The 21,376-nt window shown below is 40.5% G+C and overlaps 1 protein-coding gene across 14 annotated transcripts in view; it reads right to left on the reverse strand.

Moving 5' to 3' along the window:
• The window catches only part of ptprsa (protein tyrosine phosphatase receptor type Sa), a 237,882-nt gene that overhangs the window by 185,756 nt on the left and 30,750 nt on the right, over positions 1 to 21,376 (reverse strand). For all 14 annotated transcript variants that reach the window (XM_019875182.1, XM_019875184.1, XM_019875183.1 and 11 more), the window contains exon 2: positions 5,490 to 5,574. The gene's annotated coding sequence lies outside the window, so the exon portion shown is untranslated. The remainder of the gene's footprint in view (positions 1 to 5,489; positions 5,575 to 21,376) is intronic.

Here is a 21,376-nt window from a genome sequence, read left to right on the forward strand (position 1 = left end):
CAGAACAGTTAAGACAGCAAGAGAGCAGGCAAACCATTGCTACGCTCCATTGGCTGGGTTGAGGAGGATTCATTTTGTCACTGAATGTGTGTTATCGTAAGAAAGAGTCCGTGGGCAGATAACAGTTCGTACTTGATTGAAGCCCCGTTAAAAAAAAAAAAAAAAAAAAAGCTACAGCAGGTAATTTCCACATAACATTTGTTCATTCCGTGATTTATTCGTTTGATTATTTATTTATTTTTTTAGCTCTGGGGCCTTGCATAGCGGCGGTAGAAAGGAAATTAAAGGCAACCATCCTGATAGTTTTGCTCTTGTCCGCTTGACTGCCTGCATGCCTGCCTGCTTGTCTGCCTGTGTTCCCTGGGCAATGTTTATGCTGTGCCCTGCCCAGGACAGAATAGATTCGCCCACACAGCACTGTGCTCTCAACCAGAACTTAAGTAGGTATGGCAAGCTCGAGCCACAGTCTCATTCACGCTCATTCCTCTGGATTAAGTCCGATGGCCTGAGGAAACACGGCACTGGCTATATTAATAGACCCAAAGATAGTATCTCCGCACCCCACCCTCAATATATACACATCCCTGCCATTTGTGCTAGGACCCATAAAAGTTTGTTTATTTTCCCCTGAGTTTCACAGGCTGGCTAGCACTGGCTACTCAGGGAACTTGAAACTGCTTAGTTGCTGAATTTCTAAAGGTCTCCATGGTGATATGAAATGTCATGCAAAAATGACTTCACATTCAGTATGACACGTTTCAATTGATGAAGCAGTTGAGTTCTGCTGATAGAATGAAAAATAAAACTGGATGATTACCGAGCGGCCAGCGCAATGGGGCAATGGTTTGCTTTGACACCTCACAGCAAGAGGGTCGTAGTTCTGATCCTGGGCCAGAACCTTTGTGTGGTGAGGGTTACATTCTGTCTTGCTCACACAGTACAAAAACACGCATGTTCAGTTAACTGAAGACTCATACGTGTAAATATGAATGGCTGTGTGTCTCTGCTACATGAGTATTACTACAGTCAAACATCAGGTTTAGGATTCTCCACTTCATAGGTTGGCAGGTTGGCAATCCGGGCATCACCAAAGAATTCCTGCAACATTAGTAGTGTACTGCAGAGTATTAAACTCCACAATGAGTTGAAGAAGAGCAATGTTATGTGCTGCCAATATTTGTCAACCGATCCTGATCTCGTTCCGACTCTAAAATATTATGAATAAAGACCAACAGATTACATCACATTAAAGGAAGAAATAACTATCAACCAATCAGTGGACTGTGGTGCGTGTTTCTCGAGGCTCCGCTGGTGACATGTTCAGAGTGTAGCTCAGTTCTAATGTAAGGATATGTTAAAATACAAACAAAATAATTTTTCCCCGAAACCTTTTCGATGTGTTGTGTAGAGAGCAACATTTTTAAAATAATCCTCACACACACACACACACACACACACACACACACACACACACATACACACACACACACGCTTGCACAAATGTGAGCCATCACACTGCAATATTCAAACCACAGCTGTAGTTCGTATGCTTAGTAGAGAAATAAAAAAAGAATATTTCCCCGAAACCTTTTCGATGTGTGGTGTAGAGAGCACCATTTTTAAAATAATCCTCACACACACACACACACACACACACACACACACACGCTTGCACAAATGACAGCCATAACCCTGCAATATTCAAACCACAGCTGTAGTTCGTATGCTTAGTAGAGAAATAATACATGCCCGTGCACCAACTTCTTGTTGTCTTGGATGCAAAGGTCTGACTGTAACGGAATATTTTGGTAAGTGTTGCACCTCAACTCTGTGGGCCATCAAAATCTAACATATTGTACATACCTCCTCAATTTTTGCTGCACACTTCTTCAAGGGTCCCTCCAGCAAGGATACATTGCTCTACATAATGAGGGTGTCACGGGTGGAGTGTGCAGTGACGCCACTGTTACGATGATGCTGATAGGAGCTCACAAGGCACATTAACCAGCTGATAGCAGTGTGCTGCGAGAACACTGTCTCTGGATGCCAGCTGTTAAGATTAGCAGAGCTTTGTTTAATTGTGCTGCTAACATCTTGGAAGCCACTCGAGAGTTAACTGCTCTCTTTTCCTTATAAACTGTCTTTAAAGCTCAGCCAGTGGTTGCCGTCGCTTGTTCACTAAAACGCAAAGTCCTGAGCAATTTGCTAAAAGCTTAAGGAGATCCGGTATGCAGTGAAGGCGCATGCATCACCAAGAGTCAAGGTGTAGCCACCCTCGGGGAAAACCGTAACATGCAAACAAAATAGAGCAACAAAAACATTAGGCAATTGCCCTCACTTTTATTGCATGATCAAATTGATTTGATGTTGTAATCCTAAAATAAAAAAGGTCCCCATAAAACCCCCAGAAGTGCCCCTTTGAGGCAGAGTGATACATCAGCCAAGTGACCCAAATTGCCTTAGTTAGAGCCAACTCACCAGTTGGGATAAACAACATCAAACATTATAGTCACTGAATTTTGATCCAATAACATGTTTTCCTCCCTCTTAAAGCTCAGCAAAAAAATGCACAATAAATCAGCCAGCAAAATGCAATCTAAACATCCTTCATCTGTGGAACACTAAAGCTTTTCCCACCGGAGCGATGAACAGTAAAAGCAGCTCTCGTGTTGTCCTGATTTCAAGAAGAGGTGTCAGATTCGACACATTTGTCTGACATGCATTGCAAACGATTTATTATTAGTGACATGCATTTCCAAGGATAAGTTGCGCGTTACATGGCTCACACCTCAATCATTATCTCTCTGGAGGCTTAAAATACAAGGTGTAGTGGAAGAATTTCATTTTCATTTATACCTTTTAAATGTTCCAAGGTTTTATGTGCACTGGGATGGGCAAACACAAATCCTATGTTTGTTTCGATTAAAAAAGGTTTTCAAAAAAATAATGACACAAATCTTTATGAACTACTACAGGCGATTATTATTATTATGCATTTAATACAGTACTTTCATGTAAACATAGGCTAACTACTGTTAAGAGTAAAACAGACACACAATTACAACTCTCAACTTTTATGGCAAATGCTTAATGCAAAGGTGGGTGACACTGTAGATGCACCTCACACATCTCACAATGCTTTTATGCCAAATCGAGGTCTTTCTTTAGAGGTGCTTTAATCTCTGCACAATATGACAGTGGGTCAAACAGAGTCGGAGCAACTTCAGTAAATTCACACAACCTCAAAGGCTTTTGACTATAGTGGTATATGCACATTTCCAGCAGTATGTTGGAGGTGGTTTGAATTGAGTGGGTCCACTCAATATAAGGCTGGTAAGCCCTGGCTGGGAGGGGATGAGAGGCACATAGAGAAGTGATGGTTGGACATGCATCTGCTGTGACACACATTTCCTGCACCTCGTCTAACAGTTCGTGATTGTGAAAAAGTCTGCCAACAGTACTTACAATCAAGCCACGCTAGGGCAATGAGGAAAGAGTGAGCAGGATATTTAACAGCAGTGGATTGGATTCATTCTTAGACACTATAATTCAACTCAACCCAACCAGAATGTATGTATCGGTGTTAGAAATCAGAAGTCGGCAAATATACATTCACTGCAAAACAACACTGTTCTTCTATCAGACCTATTTCGGATATTTAGATTTTAGTCTGTGCTTTTAGATATTCTCTGTTTAAATTGTTCATTGTTGTTACTGTGATGTCAATTAATGCGGTCAAGTGAGTGATGTACGGCGAATGGCCAAGGAATAGCAATTTATTCACATTGCTGTCATTTTGGTTTGGTTAAATATATTCAAGCATGAAGTGTGGTTTTTAAATGTCGATGAAATTTCACACTTGGGTGGAACAAAGCTTTAAGGGGGAAGTCAAGTCGAACACTTGCTGATGTCATTTTCAGTCGACAGTAAAAGGCAAAATCGGCTGCCTTCTGAGATGGATAAAAACGAGTGAATTTTGCTGCTTAATTCATATTCTACATATGCAACATTAATCAGAATGCCGCGTTTGGACTAGTGGGGGCGCATAGAGCATATTATGGTAAAGACATTTTTTTGGGTTGTCGTCACCTTTTAGTGAAATTGATAAAGCAAAAGAGTCGCACTACTCTACTATGTGGAAGCCTCACACTCTAAAGACCACCAATGTGTAATATTGGATGACAGAATAGCTGCAGTGAAGGCAAAGCCACTCAATGCCATTCGTCAGTGACAGGTGGATGATCATCCACGCTTAGTCTTGCTTCACCTGTCAATATTGAAGGACAGGCTCAGCACAAACATTTGGGCAAAGATGACAGTTTGTCATACATCAATCTGTGGAGATCATGTGAAGGAAAAAAAAAGATACATTTTCAATCAAACTGTGACATGGGATATGGAAATTGCAATTATGGTAAAGTGAAATGGGTTCTCACATACAGTATGTTCTGTTCTCAAAAGGTGATGATCTGTGTTTTTGCCATTTATATTTCATTTTCTTTCACCTTTTGTCTTGTTTTCTTGTGTTCCATGTTCGTATCCCGTTTTCGTTTCCATCTGTTCTCATCAGACCAGACCGCTGCCTACCCATTAGCTCCTTCACCCACCTGTGTCTTGTCCCGGTGTAGCTCATTGTCTTGCCACTTTTCTTTTATTTATTTCCATGTTTTCGGTCAGTCTGTCGGTTTGTTTTGTTTTTTTCGTATTGCTTTGACACTTCACGTAGCATTTGTCTTTATGTTTTTATGGAGTGTTTTGTCTCATGATGTTTCGTTGTTACTGTGATTCTTGATTTGTTAGACTTGGTTAATTTAGTACTTTGTCGCCTTTTTTATTACAATTTTTTTTTTGCCTCATTGCTTTGCTGTACTTGGGTCCTCCACCCTGGAAACCTCATACCCTAACAGAATTAAATACAGGGGTGACGACAATTAGAGGCAGAGGATGGCACCATTTTCGTCTTTTGATTATATCTTTTAGATTTAACACACAGCAGTGATTTAACTGAGGGATTAATGGGTGTAAAGGACTTCTTGGTGCTGTATGCGCCATCAGTCCTGAGTTTGCCATTCAAACAGCCTCGTGGGTGTGGCTGACATAAAAAAAAAATAATAATAAAAAAATCTCAATGAAGTTCGAAATCTTCCAAAAACCAAAGTCACATGGCTGTCACACTATCTGGCAAAATAATCCCAATGGGATCATAAAACGATTTATTTTTTTTCCCCTCAAATAGGATTATTTTACACTGCGGCTGTTGCAGATTTATAAATGGGAGCAGCGATAGAGGAGTGCAATGGTTTAAAAAATACAAGAAATACAGACAAAATCAATGACAACATGAAAACCCCCCTGAAAAAAAACAGACGTGCAGAAAGTTCTGCTGTCAGCATTTTTGTTTTTTCGCGAAGTATTATATTCCCTCTGGAGAAGGAAATCCCTCCCCTAAAATGGCGGAATATTGTGCATAAATGAAGGACCCCACTTACCACTGGCTTGTTTTCAAAATGTCTTTAACGTCATATCTTCAGCTACTCCAGCAGCTTCTTCTTCGTGTTACTTGCTCACGTGCACCTTTAAAGTTGAGAAAGAGGGAGAGGGAGGGGAAGGGGGTGGGGGGGCGTAAAACAGGAAAAATGAAAGAGAAACATTAATGAAAGGGACTAGTAAATGAAGTGCTTCTTCAAGTAGTAGGTGGTGGGTGAACAGAAGTCGACAAATGCTGAGATGAGTTTATCCCTCATTCTCTCTCCTTGCCCTTTGTAACCACAGGATGGCAGTTCTCAGGCAAAGAGGAGGCTTGCTGCTGATTGCCTGAGAGTTGCGGAGCAAATCTACATGAAATCCCCCCGGGTTTTTTTTTCTCTTTTCTTTTTTGATCATTTTCTTCTTCACATCTCTAACGAGCCAGGTCTGAAAATGTTAATATACAGTCTGCATGTGAGCAATCGTTGTGCATTGTTTGTTTTGTTGATCGGGACTTAGATATGCAAAATAAAACAGGGGCAGAAATAAACAAGAGCAATTCAGCCTCATTTGATTTTGAAGTGAAGCTCTCGTGTCTTGATCCTTGTCACCACCCATGGAGCCTTCACAGAGACTGGTTATCTCTAGTGAAAGGTCAGAGGATCTTATCAGTGATAAGTTTCCTCCAGGGTAATGATATGAATATAATTTATGGAATGTTCAACGTGGGAATGTTTGAGTAATATGAATGCTGAGTCTTCTACGTTCATACAAGATTCATATCAGTGGTCATGATATATTTTTTTTCCCAAGGGCATTTCATGGACTTGCATGTAAAAAAAACTTGTACGATGCTGAATTTCAGGCGCTTGGTTCTTTTAAAATACGTATTTGTTTGCTTCCATTTCCGGTTGACGCAGCTTTCAGTTTCATAGCTCCTGTTGGCTTGACTCTGAATTGGGACATACAGCAGCTGTTACGTTGCATTCACCAAATACATTCTTGGCCCCGAAGAAAGTGTCTCGCTGTAATTTTTGTAAATTGAGAGGGAGCACAAATGGTACTCTGTAGAGCACAGCCTATGGATCAGTACCTGGGCACATTTACAGTTTATTTCTCTGACCTTTGCCCAAATCAGTGAAGTCATTTTTTTGAAACACTGCTAACAAAAAAATAAATAAATAAATAAATAAATAAAAAATAAAAAATGAAAAACAACAAATTGCAGGCTGACAGTGAGAAAGGTTTAATTATTCGAGATAATTTGGAATACCATTATCTGAGTAAATATACGTTCGAGGCCACGGGTGCCCAAGTTCGATCCTCAAGAGCCCCCATCCAGCCTGGTTTCGTTACCGGTATCTCCCTTTCCAACATACCTGATTCAAATGATCAGCTCATTAGCAGCTCTGAGAAGCCTGATGATGATCCTGATCATTTGAAAGAGGGCGACATCTAAAACAAGCTGGATAAGGGCTCTCGAGGGCCAGACATTGGCACCCCTGTTCTCGGCAAACAAAATGAAACAGGCTTCATGTTGAAACGTGATTTATACCAAAGTGGGAGCAATATCTGTTGTAAACTATGCAGGCATACACAAATACTAGAATTGTTGCTAAAAATTTAACAGCAACACTAAGAAAGATTTCCAGCTTTGCTAACAGGATCCTTTCCATTGATTTAGACAAGATATCCATACCATACATTTTCCAGCCTTTTCTTAGAGTACTGGCACAAACAGTACAGAGATACAGTCATAGATTTGGAGAAGATACCATGAACCAAAAACAAACAAAAAAAACAAACAAATTGTGAAGTAAATTACATGGATAGCAGTGGACTGAGTTTGTAGCTGGCATATCCCTATACTTCCTTAAGATCATGAGACAGCTTTTACTTTATAGTCATAATAATGGTGATAATAATGATGCTACAAATAATGAATGCATACAACAATAACAACACATCCTTACTCCAATTTACACCAATAAGAAGAAGAAGAAGAAGAAGAAGACGTTTTATTTATAAGTGCCTTTCAATTCACCCCCTGCTCACCCATTTTTAATATGCTTATATTTTATAATTTCTATTTCTATTTCTTTATTTAATTTTTGTCTTCTATTTTCTCCCTTTCATAATTTTGCTGCTGTAAATTGGGGATTTCTCCATTGTGAGACAAATAAAGGTTATTATCTTTATTATCTTGTCTTATCAAGACCGTCAAGGACAGTGCACATCAATCAAACAGACAGAAAAAAAAAAATTCAGTCAATGAACAGATATGTTTTGAGTTTGGATTTTAATGAGTCTGAAATGCGGACGTCACAAGGCAGAGTTCTAGAGCTGGGGAGACGAACAAAGTGTGCAGTCAGTTGGATGGAGGAGGAGGACCTGAGGGTGCATGTATAATATACTTTGTTCATTATCATATCAGTATCAGCAAGAACTCATATATATATATATATATATATATATATATATATATATATATAGTACTACAAAATGATTGGTACGACCGGTGGATGTTCATTTCTCAACATCTATATTAATAAGAACAATCACTGCTGTTTTCTTGAAGTTAAAATATGCTCTTATTGGCTTTTCCATCTTTTCTATTTTTGGGTGGAGACAGTCTCCCAGCATCCTCAGTGGGCATCATTACCTCAGTTGTCAACATTCTAATAGGCCACAGGGGTCAGGTTGGTGCTTGCGAGCCAATCAGGGCCAACAAACAGGTTGGCTGCAGAGCGATCCAATGGTGCATTGACTCCTGGCCAGTGGAGTGGAGGTACAGGTGAATGAGTGTGTGTGTGTGTGTGTGTGTGTGTGTGTGTGTGTGTGTGTGTGTGTGTACATGTGGGGATTGTTTGGAACAATTATAATTGCACAAAGGAGGGGGGCGAGGGGGGGGGGGTATAGTTAAGCATTTGGTGTAACTAAATGCATGGCTATATGTACACTAAAGCTGAAGTGTTTGAAAGGGAGGAAAAAATTATCTGCAATCCTCCCACACGCTTGGCTGCTAAGACAAGCGCAGGGGAATGTGTTTAATGTACAGTATTTATTCACTGCACACACGCTGTCGTACTACCGCTTCCTCCGGCGCATGAGACACTCCCTTGGCCAGGCAAGTCGCCATTAATCAACCACAATGACGGGTTAGCTGAATAGCACGGACGCTACAAGTCATTCTAAATCAACATCGAAGAAAATAGAAATGTGTCCCGTCATCGCAACAACAGCATCCAGGTGGGATCCCAGAGCTTAACATCTCTCGAACATTCTCAGTTCTTGCTGTGGATTTGGGGGTTGGGTGGACAGTAACTTGGTCCATCCGTGTGGATAGCAGTTTGTTTTCTCATGACCCTGCAACATATTGGCATTGCGTTGAGTCTCCTTGCTGCGACAGATGGCCGAGCATCATGGTGCATGGCAAAGTGGGAAATGAAATGCGTGCCCAGAGATGAGTTTGTGCATTTTTCTTTTCAGCAACATGACCACATACAGGACAGCATAGGGCAGAGGTGACCACATTTTTTCAGCATGAGAGCCACTTATAAAACAAGTCCAAATGATTTACCAACATTATTTGTTTATGTTTTTATTTTTAAATATACTCAGGGTCGAATGGAATTTTGCAAACTGGTATTTAACTCCTCAACTCGTCGTACAAGCACACGTGGATTAAGGAATACCTCCAAATGAATGGGAGATGATTGCTCAGAAACTTTTTGGAATGGGTAGACCAGCGCAAGTGTGTACTGGAAAGCCACTGAATGTAATGTATTGTTGGAAGCACCGGCACATCTCTGGGGTATATTTGCTGGTTTCAAAAAATTCTCAGGAGTGGTGATCTCAGTGCGTGTTGTCAATAACGTAGCGGAAAGAGGTATAAAGTTAAGAATGGATTTCAGAGACATGACTCAGAAAGAAGATTGTAGACAAGCATTTATCCTTTGTTTGAACCATCCCAACGCTGGTATGAGCATCAGCTCAAGGCTGAAAAAAGCAATCGTGAGAATAAAAAGTAGAAAACGGATATTGCTTTCTGAATTGGGAAAAATCAGCGAGGTGATGTATCAGTCAAGGTCCTTTTGGATTGAGTAAAAAATAGACATTCACTCGCTAATAACTTCCTTTAATCATGCAAATGTGTTTTAAAATACTCCAGGGTACATTTTGACCCACATCATTCTTTATAACCTTGCTTGTCCTCCTTTTTTCTTCAGCACACTTCAACACATAACATAAACATTAATGCGCATTTTGCTTTATTCAGTGTCTTTTTATCCTAAAAAAGTTTCATGGCAGGTCATTCGTTTTTTTTTTTTTTTTTTTAAATTTCGGTTGTGCTCTGCCAATGTTCTGTTGTTGTGAAAGTGCTTCATAAATAATGGATTGTGTTGTATTGTTTTTTTTTGTTTGTTTTTCTTTTTACCAGCAAATCCAATGTTGCTTTTACTGTATTCAGAATCAAACTTTCTGTGATAGTACTGATCTTGTCTTTAACAGCTATTCAGACACTTAATCATTTGTAACTATATTTATAGACAGTATCCTAAATACTCTGAAGTATGTAAGGCAGGGCTATTCAACTGAATTACTCAGGGGGTCACATTTTCAAAAACCCAAGGGGCCTGGGTGCAGACCGCCACAATGTCTCCCCTGTGCTGTGACTGTACATGTGTACATTTGGCATAACACGCAACAACCACATTTAAAGTTTTATTTAACTAGTACCTGGAAATGAGCACTTCGAAGAAAAAGTACTTCTATTTTATGGCAACATTTTAAATGTCAGCATTTCAAAATTAAACTAGATAAACGCATGATGTGCATCTACTCTTTCTCACATGCATCGTGTGCATATGAACAACAATACCGTATTTTCCACACTAAGAGGCGCACTGGCTTATGAGGCGCATCTTCAATGAATGGCCTATTTTGTAATTTTTTTTCATACATTGGGTACACCGCATTATAAGACGCAATCTACTATGCATCCACTAGATGGAGCTATGCTCAAGGAAACACCAACAGAACAATCAGTAAAACTTATTTAATAAAGCAGCGACACAGTTCACTGAACCAACAGCAAGTTATAACATTGACTCGTTAACGGTGAACTCTCTTGCCGCTGCTCTATTTCCGTGTTCAACTGTGTAACCGATCGCCTTAAGTTTGAACTCTATGTGGTCAGCATGTCTCGAGCAAGGAGCCATTTTGGGGTCGAAACATTACCGTAATAACCATACAAAAGGCACATCGGATTTTAAGGCGTGCTGTGACCTTTTAATTAAGAAAATGAAAGGTGTTTAGGTGCACCTTTTAGTGCGGAAAATACGATACTAAACTATAATAAATCAAATTAATTATATTATCATCTCCGCATCTATGATCATTTTATTTTTCTTTTTGCCAAGGATCCATGCAACATGGAGAGAAGCTGCAGTTGCTCTCTCCTGGACAGGGCAAGGACAGCATGTTTTGTGATAGTTTTCAGTGAGCTTTTTCATCTTTTCCTTGCGCAAATCTGAACCTGGGGGATAGTTGGCATCTAACTTGTCATGGGTTGTGATGAAGTACCTCTGAAGGTTGTATTTGCTTGCAACAGCATTGACTTGGTTACAGAGCAAACACGGCGGTCTGCCTTCGGGAGTTTCAATGCACGCATATTTGTCGGTCCACTCGGTATTCAACTGTCAATTTTCTAAATCAACCTTTCTTTGTTTCACTTCGATAGCAACATGTTTACAGACCGAGCGTCGAAGCGAGGCACCGCCGCGGCTCACTCAGGCTTCTTCTTCTCCTCCTGCTTTGGAGGGAAACATCCGGCGTAAAAACGCTCCGCCTTTCCCGCTCTGCAATCTCCTCAATTTCACGTGCAGGAAGAAGCACTCTGAAGCCGCTTCCTTTTTGGACTGTTGGTAGCAAGGCTTAGCACTGCACAAAGCCACAGCACCTCGTGCCATCCCAGGCAATGTGTAACATAAGGATTTGTCCATGTGGTGAACGCATGTGTTTTTTTTTTTTTTCTTTTTGGCAATCTTCTGTGGGCCGGACCGGCATGTTTGGCGGGCTTGATCTGGCCCCCAGGCCACAAGTTGAATAGTGCTGATGCAATCGTCGCTTTAATTACACCTGTAAACGTTTCCACATTTGCGTTTCTGGTTGGAAGGTAGAACTGCACTACCATGTGTGTGCCTTTACGATCATTCTAATCACTTCAAATATTCCCTGAGGAACGATTGAATTCAATGTACGATTTTAATAAGTCTGAGTAATTCCTTTTATTTCAGCTTCTTCCATTGAATGTGTGGCCAAACAGTAAAAAGTGTGTGAAACTCCTCATCTAAGTATATTTTAAAAATGGCATGTTGATTCTTGCTGTTTACAATTTCTAAAATGCATTAAGTTCATAGGTGGATGGGAGGAGGAGGGGGGGGGTGAGTTTATATTTTTCATATTCTAAATAAAACTAGTTGTAGTGCTTTGGGTGAGTGTGTATCTGTGATGTTATTTTCATAGTTATTGTAATTCTAGCAATGTCACGAGAATACTGATCACTATGACAATTCTGCTCATCATAATTGTCTAATCTCCATGCAGTTCAATCTCTAGTACTGCGTCAAAAAGACGGAAGAGAGTTTTGTGACGCCATTCATGAAACTGACGTAAAGTGATTTTGAAAATCGGTGAGGTAACCTACTGTTTCTGTGATGGTGAGCTAGTATTCTTAATTTACATGGATGGATGGAGACTGATATCTGAGTAGTCCACCTGCCGCCTATACATGGCTCCCTTTCCCAATTCAAAAGAAATCACTTCATCTGACAGCACGCAGGTCGGAAATGTTCCTGCTTCCATAAATAATGTTATTGTAGGTTTCTTGTGGTAATGGCTCATGATATGAGGAAAGGTAAACCTGAGCAGGTGTTCTGCGGTGAAGGTGCAGAGGTTTAAAGGCGAGGGATACATGGGCTAAATCCCCTTCAATGCCCTTTGATAAGGCACAGTGGTAATATTGGGCTGGAAAGGTGCCAAGGTGGTCACATCTGTGTTCTCAAGCCTGGCTGGCTAATGGGTATGGAAGCTGTCAATGTGTGTGAGTGTGTGTGTATGGAATTGTGGGTTGTAAGGTCTGGATACAGTGGATTAATTATGAACAATTTCTCAGGGAACATATTGCCACTCCATCAGTTGTTTGGCTCTGTGATTTTTCAACTGACATTTTGCTGTAAATCCTGTTGTGGGTTATGCCATGGGGGTGGTCCAGCAAAAGAATGTTAAATCAATTAGTGGTTTTAAACAAGTGTATTGGCATTTATGTAAACAGCAGCGTTTAAGTCGATGTCAGACTACACGAATGGAGCCTGATTTTGAGCCGAAAGACCTGTCGCAGACAAACGAAGTGTCTCGAGTTGTCTTGATGCGTAGTCGCCCGTGCAGTGTGACATACTCGACAATATCACCACAACGAAAGTCTGGCGTGTCAGAATTTTTGTTCGTCTTGCCGCAGACTGTGACATGTCCTACGTCATCCTCGACATTGACCGATAGCAATAAAGTGCCCTCCTACTTATGTCGAGAGACTTGATGTGGCGTACACAATCACAATGTGGTGCACATCATTTAAAAAGTGACTTGAAAAAAAGGGGAAATATTGTAAAGTATAGATCACATTTCAACTCATGCTACATTTACAAGCTGATGAGCAAACATGATTTAATTAAAATTCATTACCACGAGTTGTTTTTGGAGAATAGACAGTCAAACAGACAGTCCATACTGTCCCCTCCCCACCATCCACGAATGAGTCCATCGTCTTTTTTTTTTTTTTTTTTGCCTTATTGAGCAGAAAACAGACACACATGCACATCATGCCTCTGTCGATATGATTTTAACAGCAGCTTGTCCCGCCTCTCCGACGGCCCTGCGACAATTTGACTGAATATTGAAGAAAGCACGCAAGGACTGGGCAGAGTCAGGTCAGTGACAGACTTGTTGTGTGACATCTCGCCCAATCCAAGACAGAACGAAATTAACAGTATCTGGTAGTCTGACAGTGCAACTGTTATGGACAAAAAGTCATCACAAGGCCATTAGAGCCCCCAACAATGACATACAATACAATATAATGTCTCTACCGTTATTTGCTGAAAAGCTTGCCTCTTTGCTACTTCTGTGCTCAGGCCAAAGTCATGTCACACATTAAAAAAAATGCTGTGGTCCCAATGCACGTGTGCTAGCACTGAGCAGAGAAGCTTTATTTAGTTAGATAATAACTTTAACAGGAACAAAAATACTTGACCGGCTTTTGTGTCATCCATCGGTAATTATAAACGCTTTGTGTAGGTGTCAGTTTCACATGGATTTTCACACTATTCACACCAGGGTTCGGTCTATATCCCTTGTAAATAGCAGCGGCTCACTTCACAGTGTAATGTGAAAAATCTTGACATCTAAATTTCTCTGCCAATGTGGTGATTTTTGTTTCAAAAAGGCCAAGAAACAGTTTTTTTCTTATGGATGGCAACGGCTCACAAATGATTAAATTGATGAATAAATCACTGCTGAGAAATATTAATCAACTTTTATGCTCATCTGTGGGGGAGGAGGAGGCGTATTGTGCTGTGTATGACTGACAGAAAGCACACACAGCCACACAAATATCGCTTCACACATTTTAGATTAACCACAGCAACTCTTAACTTTAAAACGAAAAACTGACACTCTCCAGAATGTTGGCCAATTCTGCAAAAGATTTCCAAATGGACTTTTTCCATGCATCATGATGTACAAACACACACACACACACACACATGGGCCTGGACCAGGGGTTTTGCAAAGCCCGGATCATCCGTGCTAATCCACACTCATTAAGGATGAACTGCATGATAGCGTGCCACCATCAGCAGCCTTCACGCCCCCACCCATCCCCTCTTTACCCTACTTTCAGCCACACAAACACCCCCCCCCCCCCCGTCCCCTTTAGTGTAAAGGGACATTTTAATTACAATAAATTACTGCATGCAAGTTTGTTGCCCCTGTTTGAGTACACGGAACACCTGCCATACCTGGTGATGTAAATTGGGCTGCATGTAATTAAGAGTGACAACACTTTAGTTTCAAACTTGCAGCGCTTCTGTGTGCTCAGGAGTTTGTGAGCATGCTACTCCTTGCCACCATCTTCACGGCAGTGTCTCTTCAAGCATTGGAATGATCCAGGATGAAATGAGTTGAGGGGCGGCAGGGCCAGTGAATCAATTTACTGTTGTAAAATATAAAAGAATTCAAATTGAACAAACCTTATATTAATTATTCAGACCCCGACATTGTTGCACGGTGCAGACAAGAAATTGTTTCTGCACTCTGCGCATTTTGTTTTACCTGCGCGAACATGAAAAGAACGTTCATTGTGTGGTGCCCTGCAAGAGGAGTCTACCCATAAGCCCCTTGGGCTGAACACAAAAATGCCTCACTGATACTTCTCCGTGCAGTTTCTGCCTCTAAAATAACTCTTCCTCTGTGGACTTCTTAAATAAATTAAAGCCATGTCATCCTCCCAAGATGTAAGTGTTCTCCTGCCCCTATTAAATATTTAAGCCCATTTAGGTGGGGGCCTGGTGTACCTTGAAGCAGTGTGGTTTTAAGGGGTGATATCCAATCTTAAAAGTGGTGGTTGTGGGTTTGGGTCTTCCCTATGGAGTTCCGAAAGGACCTCAGTGCTGAGCCACAGTCTATGCAAATTGGCGTTAAAATGGTAAAAGGTCAAAACACACGTCATTTTAAGACAGTTACATCTTTCTTTGGGATGACTGAAGTCCATCTTTGGACAAGAGCAGGGGCGATCTTTACTCTTTTCAAACCAATTTAAATGATCACAATATGTTTATTTCACGACTACACTGACCTGGCTTATGCTGCTTTGACTTTCTGCAGCTTATTTTTGGTGAGGGGTGTCATCAGGTGGTGCTATGAGTCTGACATTGGGGTTGTTGTTGGGGCCCTCAAAGTGGGCTAAGAACTAGTTCAGGGCATTTGGTAGGGAGGATTGAGCATGGGTCTTGCTTGGTGTTGTAGTTTGTGATACTGCCTACATGTTCCAAGGGTCATTGGAGTTGAAGGATATTTTTGAGCATAGATGTATTTAGTCCCCCTGATGCCCATAGCCAGCTCTCTTCTTGCTGCCCCGAGTGCGATGCTCTGACTGCAGAATCCCAAGCCTTCAGAAGTACTCACACCTCTGCTTTCAGCCAGGGCTTCTGTTGTAGGTACATAGCGATGGTTTTGGTGGTGGAGACATCGTCATCACATTTTGAGACGAAACCCAGAGCAAATGAAGCGTATTCCTCCAGGTCCACGTCTCTTTCCTGGTAGGAAATAGTCTTAAAGCACAAAGGCAGCATCATTGGGCCACACCTTGACACTCTGTTTGCTTAAACTGTTTTCCCATTGGTTTATAGGTTGGAGCCAGCTACATGGAGATTTGGTCGGAGAAGCCGAGACGGGGACGGGTGAAGGCTCTACATTCCCTACATATGCTTGTGTCAAAATAATCCAGCGTGTTAATGCGGTGCACCACCATCTTGAACATGACAATTTTTTTACTTTTCAATGTTCAAGTTCAATATTCAAAGTTGTCAAAATGTTTTATCCCCAGTTATATAGTAGCTTCTCTGACATTGCACCCGTAAAAAAAAAAAAAAAATCTCACCTCAGTATGAATTAACTATAAAATTCATGTCCTCAATAGGATTATGAATAACACCAATCTTTTTTGTATTCCAATAAATAGATGATTAAGCAGAAAATTGGCTTCATGGGGATTGCACATAAACAATGATGTATCTTTCATGCTTTCAAGATATGCAGAGGCTAAAAGGCTAATTGGATGTAAACCTTTTGAAAAACATTACTCTAGAACAGGAGCGACTAAGTGAATGTTCTCTAATCATTAAGCAGTTGAGGGTGCATGTGCGTGTGTGTGTGTGTGTGTGTGTGTGTGTGTGTGTGTGTGGGGGGGGGTGTTGTGTGTGTGTGTGTGTGTGTGGGTGGGAGAGAGACGGCCCCCCCATGGCTCCGCAAATGTCAGCAATTCAATCGGAAACAGATTTGCTCAGATCTAATGTGTGCGTGTGCGTGTGTGGAACAGCAGGTAGTATTTAATAGACCCCACCTCACCATGAACCCAAGGAAAGTGTTTTGTCATTTGACCTTCATTAACATCTTCTATTCATTGCTGCATTGCCGGTGATAAATCAGGAAATGACTCCGATTGTCGCTTCTGCTGGTCTTTGTAAGCCTTTTCTTCCGACATGACTTTCATTACCTTCTGTGCCGTTGAACAATAACTGAGTCTCAATCGAACACAGGTTTTACAAGTTACTTGGAAGACTGAGACCGCATATAAAAAGTCACTTTTAACAGGTGACGTAATGTGTTTCTTGCAAACTCACAAGGCAAGTACTGTAAACCCCAATGAATTTGCAGGTCAAAGACTGAGATGAGTGCAGTAATAAAGTGGATAAATACATGTAAATTAAATATGATTTAAAAAGGTAGACATTAACATCAAATCAGTATCATTTTGGCCCTAACTTGCTTTTTTTTTTCAAATTTTCCGCTCCTGTTTGTTGTGATATTCAAAATTGGTACTGCTTCTGGATATAATAATCTTATTATAAATAGACATACTATAGATGTGTTTTTGAATTAAAATGTGTTAAATGACTGTGAAATGTGAAAACAGGATGCAGGTAGGGATAACTGAGAAGCATCTCAGACCTCAGACTCAAGATAATCACTTGACAAGTCCCAACACCCTCAAACTGAGAAAAAGGAAACACAATAGCCCTCTTTTGGAAGAGGGCACTTTTCAGAGGGGGATGGTTCCCCTTCCATTGAATTGCTGGATTAACCTAATCACAACATTAATCAGACTTGAAACACTGGCGGCTGTGCCGGTAGGGTCTTTATCCGACCAGAATTAGGATAGACGGTTGGGAGATGGCAATCTCACAATGTTCCCCGTCGAGGTCCTGCTCGCGAAAAGACCCCAGAGGCGTACGGGTGAATTAGCCTTAAAGTTTGCTCAAACTGGAATTTTGAACCTGGATTTCTCATCATTTGTTTCACCATCTTTCAGACAATAATGTATTTGTTGTTTTGAGCTCTTCCGGCAGTGTATCCTGAAATCGGAGTGTGATCAAAGTCTATGAACAACATTCCTCACAACCATGCATCTTAGAAGAACCTTATATCCCGCTTGAAGAGTTAGAATATTTTACACAATCTGCCTCTGAATTTTGTTCTACCTGAAACGAAAAACAGGAGAGAGAACAGTAACACCATGCATTCAAGATCTGCGCTATAGTAAGGCCATGGGTTGCCGGATAAAGCCATGGCACAGCGAGCAGACACCAACCACAACCGCCCACCTTCTTTCACTTGACCAACACATGCAGCAAAGAGGTGGGGACCACGCACTGTCCTCACAAAATTGTGTGTGAACATCATTTTTCAACCGCAGCTTTGGCTCTCCACCTCCCAGGGGCACTTTTCATCATCAGAAATCCTTAACCGTGGCTGCTGGAATGATGTCTCATGAAAAACATTTTTACTTGACCTGACAGACGTGGCTGTCAATATCTATTCAGTCATATTGACTCAGACAAATTCTGTCACCACATATACTGTGATAGCTCGGGAAAGAAATTGTCCAACTTGTCTTTGTTCCTGTTTAAAATATGGTCATGAACCAAGACTCTTCTGTTTGGAGTTTAAACATTCAGGAAGTTGATTTGTTCGTAGACATATCTCTCGTCTTATTTTACACAATAGATATGGCTGTCAGTTCCCATTCAGTCGTATTGACAGACAAATTTTGGGATGCGACTGATAATAGTTGACAGATGAGCCCTACTCATTCCTCTACAACAAACATCTCCCCAGCTCCCCTGTCTTCTACCTCCATTAGATTGTATTTTGTGATATAATTTATGTATGAGGTTCTGACCGAGTACTCCCGAAGAGTGTTCAAATAAACACTTTGCGGGTCAAGAAAATTCATCAATACACTAACAATTTTATACAAATATATATATATATATATATATATATTCGCAAGAAACCACCCTGTTTTATCATGCTGTAAACTGTCATCTCATTGCAGCAGGCTGATTAAAGAATGATAAACTTTAAGTGCCACTGGAATGTTTGACTTGGCTCACAAGACTTCTGGCTAAAACAGCATGATAGCTTGAGGGGCTGCCTCAAGATTTTACAAGTAGCCAAATTTCAGCCACTGGTTTTAAAATTCTATTAAATTAATTTACGGGTTTAATCAAGTGAGACACAGCCACCACCAAGTCATAAATATACAGCATATACGGTACAAATATATTATAATTTCCAACAATACTTAACCATACTTCAAATGTTCTTGAACATGAAATACTGAAAGTTGTTGGAAAAAATTTCCATGAACAGCGCGCATGTTGTAGGGCCCATTTTGAATGGAGCGAATGAGAGCAAGTTCAGTCTTTCAATAGATCCTATTTTTTGTCTTTACTGTAGACTACATTCACTTTCTGTAGCAACTTGTGTGTGTTCCTTTACAGACACCTTGCAGTGTGTGGTGGCCATATTGAGGAAAGAGGAATGGATGGAAATTTTTTCCAACAACCTTCAGTATTTCATTCGTGCATGGGGTTTAAGAAACTTTACCATGAACTTCACTTACTTCATCCATGGGTACATAATGCAATTGTAAATTTGGTTAAGTGTTGTTGTAAAACAATATATATTTACTGTACTTTATTTTTATGACTTGGCAGCTACTGGCGGGCACCTCTGTCTCACCTGCGTAAAATCAGGATGTAGGCATGTGTAGCTGAGTTCTTTGCTGCAACACTTAAAGAAACGTTTACATCTTTCGGCAAGTCAGATGACAGTGATGTCATTGCCTACCTTGACCTGTGTAATGAAAAAGCAACCATATGGGGCCGAACCAGTGTGTTTCAGGGTAGAACCGGTACAATGGAAAAGTGCCTTGGGTTAACACCTGTCAGAGGCCACTGGAGTCTTCGTGTGGGTCGATAAAATCGAGTACTGTTCAGTGCGCTCTGCATGCGGGGGTTTTGCACACAAGTTAGGCACTCAGTGCAAGTGAAATTAAAGAAAATATGGCATTTATGCAGTTGCTGGCTTATGTTACACAATGTAACCATTCAGGCTTTTCAGGACCAGCATTTTCAGAGTTGAAGTGATAGAGGCTAGCAGCAGTATGATGCGTCTGCTGCAACCTAGAACATATGAAAAAAAGAGTAAGTTTGAATAATGGTGAGCCAGGTCAGTACAGTAGGGCATTCATGTTAGCCTACTTGTGTACAGCGGCTGGAAGTACTGTACTTTACTCTGAACAAAGCTAGCATTACATTAGCGAAGGTTACCACCACCATTTCAACGGTGATACCAACACACTGATTGTCGGACTTGATTATCTGAGTCACTAGAGGTGTTTAGTTTTTTTTTTTTTTTTGGAATAATGGTGAGCCAGGTCAGTACAGTAGGGCATTCATGTTAGCCTACTTGTGTACAGCGGCTGGAAGTACTGTACTTTACTCTGAACAAAGCTAGCATTACATTAGCGAAGGTTACCACCACCATTTCAACGGTGATACCAACACACTGATTGTCGGACTTGATTATCTGAGTCACTAGAGGTGTTTAGTTTTTTTTTTTTTTTTGTAATTAATATTTATTTATTTATTTATTGGTGTCAGATGAGAGTGTGATGCGAATGAAGCAAATTCGTGTTCAGTGTATAAACAACTCCCACGATCACACATGCACAAGTCCGGTGTGAACACAGCGTTAGAAGTTGAAACCTTTTGCTTATACAATAGATCATTCAAGGCAAACTGAAAGATACTAAGTCTGCAAACCCCAACATAAAGCCGCCATAGATGGAAACACCTTCAAATAAAGTGCGACCAAGTTGCTGAATGTGATTATAAAAGAGTTGAAAAAGTGACAACTTAGAAAATTTGAAAAAGATTTACCGTCAAATAGAAGTCAAAAGCGTGTGAATTATTTTATGATGAGCACATTTGCCACCCACAGGTTGCATTTGATGTGTCGATTAATCATTTGTGGTGTTTGTTGATCAATGGAGTCAAGCGTGACATCAAATTCAGATCTAAACAACAATATGTGCTGATGAATATTTTCTCTTCTACGAAAAAAAAAAAGTGATCAAATATACAGTAGGTAACATGAACTGAACTGTGGACTTTGAGAACCATTCCATCCCTTCTAGATTCACAGTTATAACACACATAATGCATGCACATACACTAACACACACACACAGTTGAGGTAATGTGATGCCTGCGTTGCCATTCTGTGATAAACAGTCATCACATCAGGGTGATTTTCTTTACAACCCATCAGCACAGTGGGATAATACAAACAACCATTAGCAGAACGGGGGGAGCATATGTACAGACAATATATCCCCCAGCTAGCAGCTATAGTTATAACAGAAGGGGAAATTAATAACTCCTTCAGGTTAAACAAAAGTCTTCCGGGTGGAAATAGATCCCTGTTTTCAATACGTTATATCGAAATAATCCCAGAAATATCAGCTGATTTCCTCGATAAATGAAAATAATTTAAAAAACAACATTTCAACCTGGCTATCTCCCAATCTGGTGTTATTACTAACTCCATGACTCCAAACATAATATGAAATCAAATAATCAACTAACCTTGTTAATTGGTTGTTTCTATACCTGTGTTGCCTTTATTAAGAGTGTTGCTGTGTTTCTGACGTAACTTGAATTTTTGGACTTCAGCAAAAGAATCAGTCTCACAATTATAATATTATAATTTATATATATATATA

This window comes from Hippocampus comes, unplaced genomic scaffold, assembly GCF_001891065.2.
Source record: "Hippocampus comes isolate QL1 unplaced genomic scaffold, H_comes_QL1_v1.1 scaffold132, whole genome shotgun sequence".
NCBI classification, from domain to species: Eukaryota; Metazoa; Chordata; class Actinopteri; order Syngnathiformes; family Syngnathidae; genus Hippocampus; species Hippocampus comes.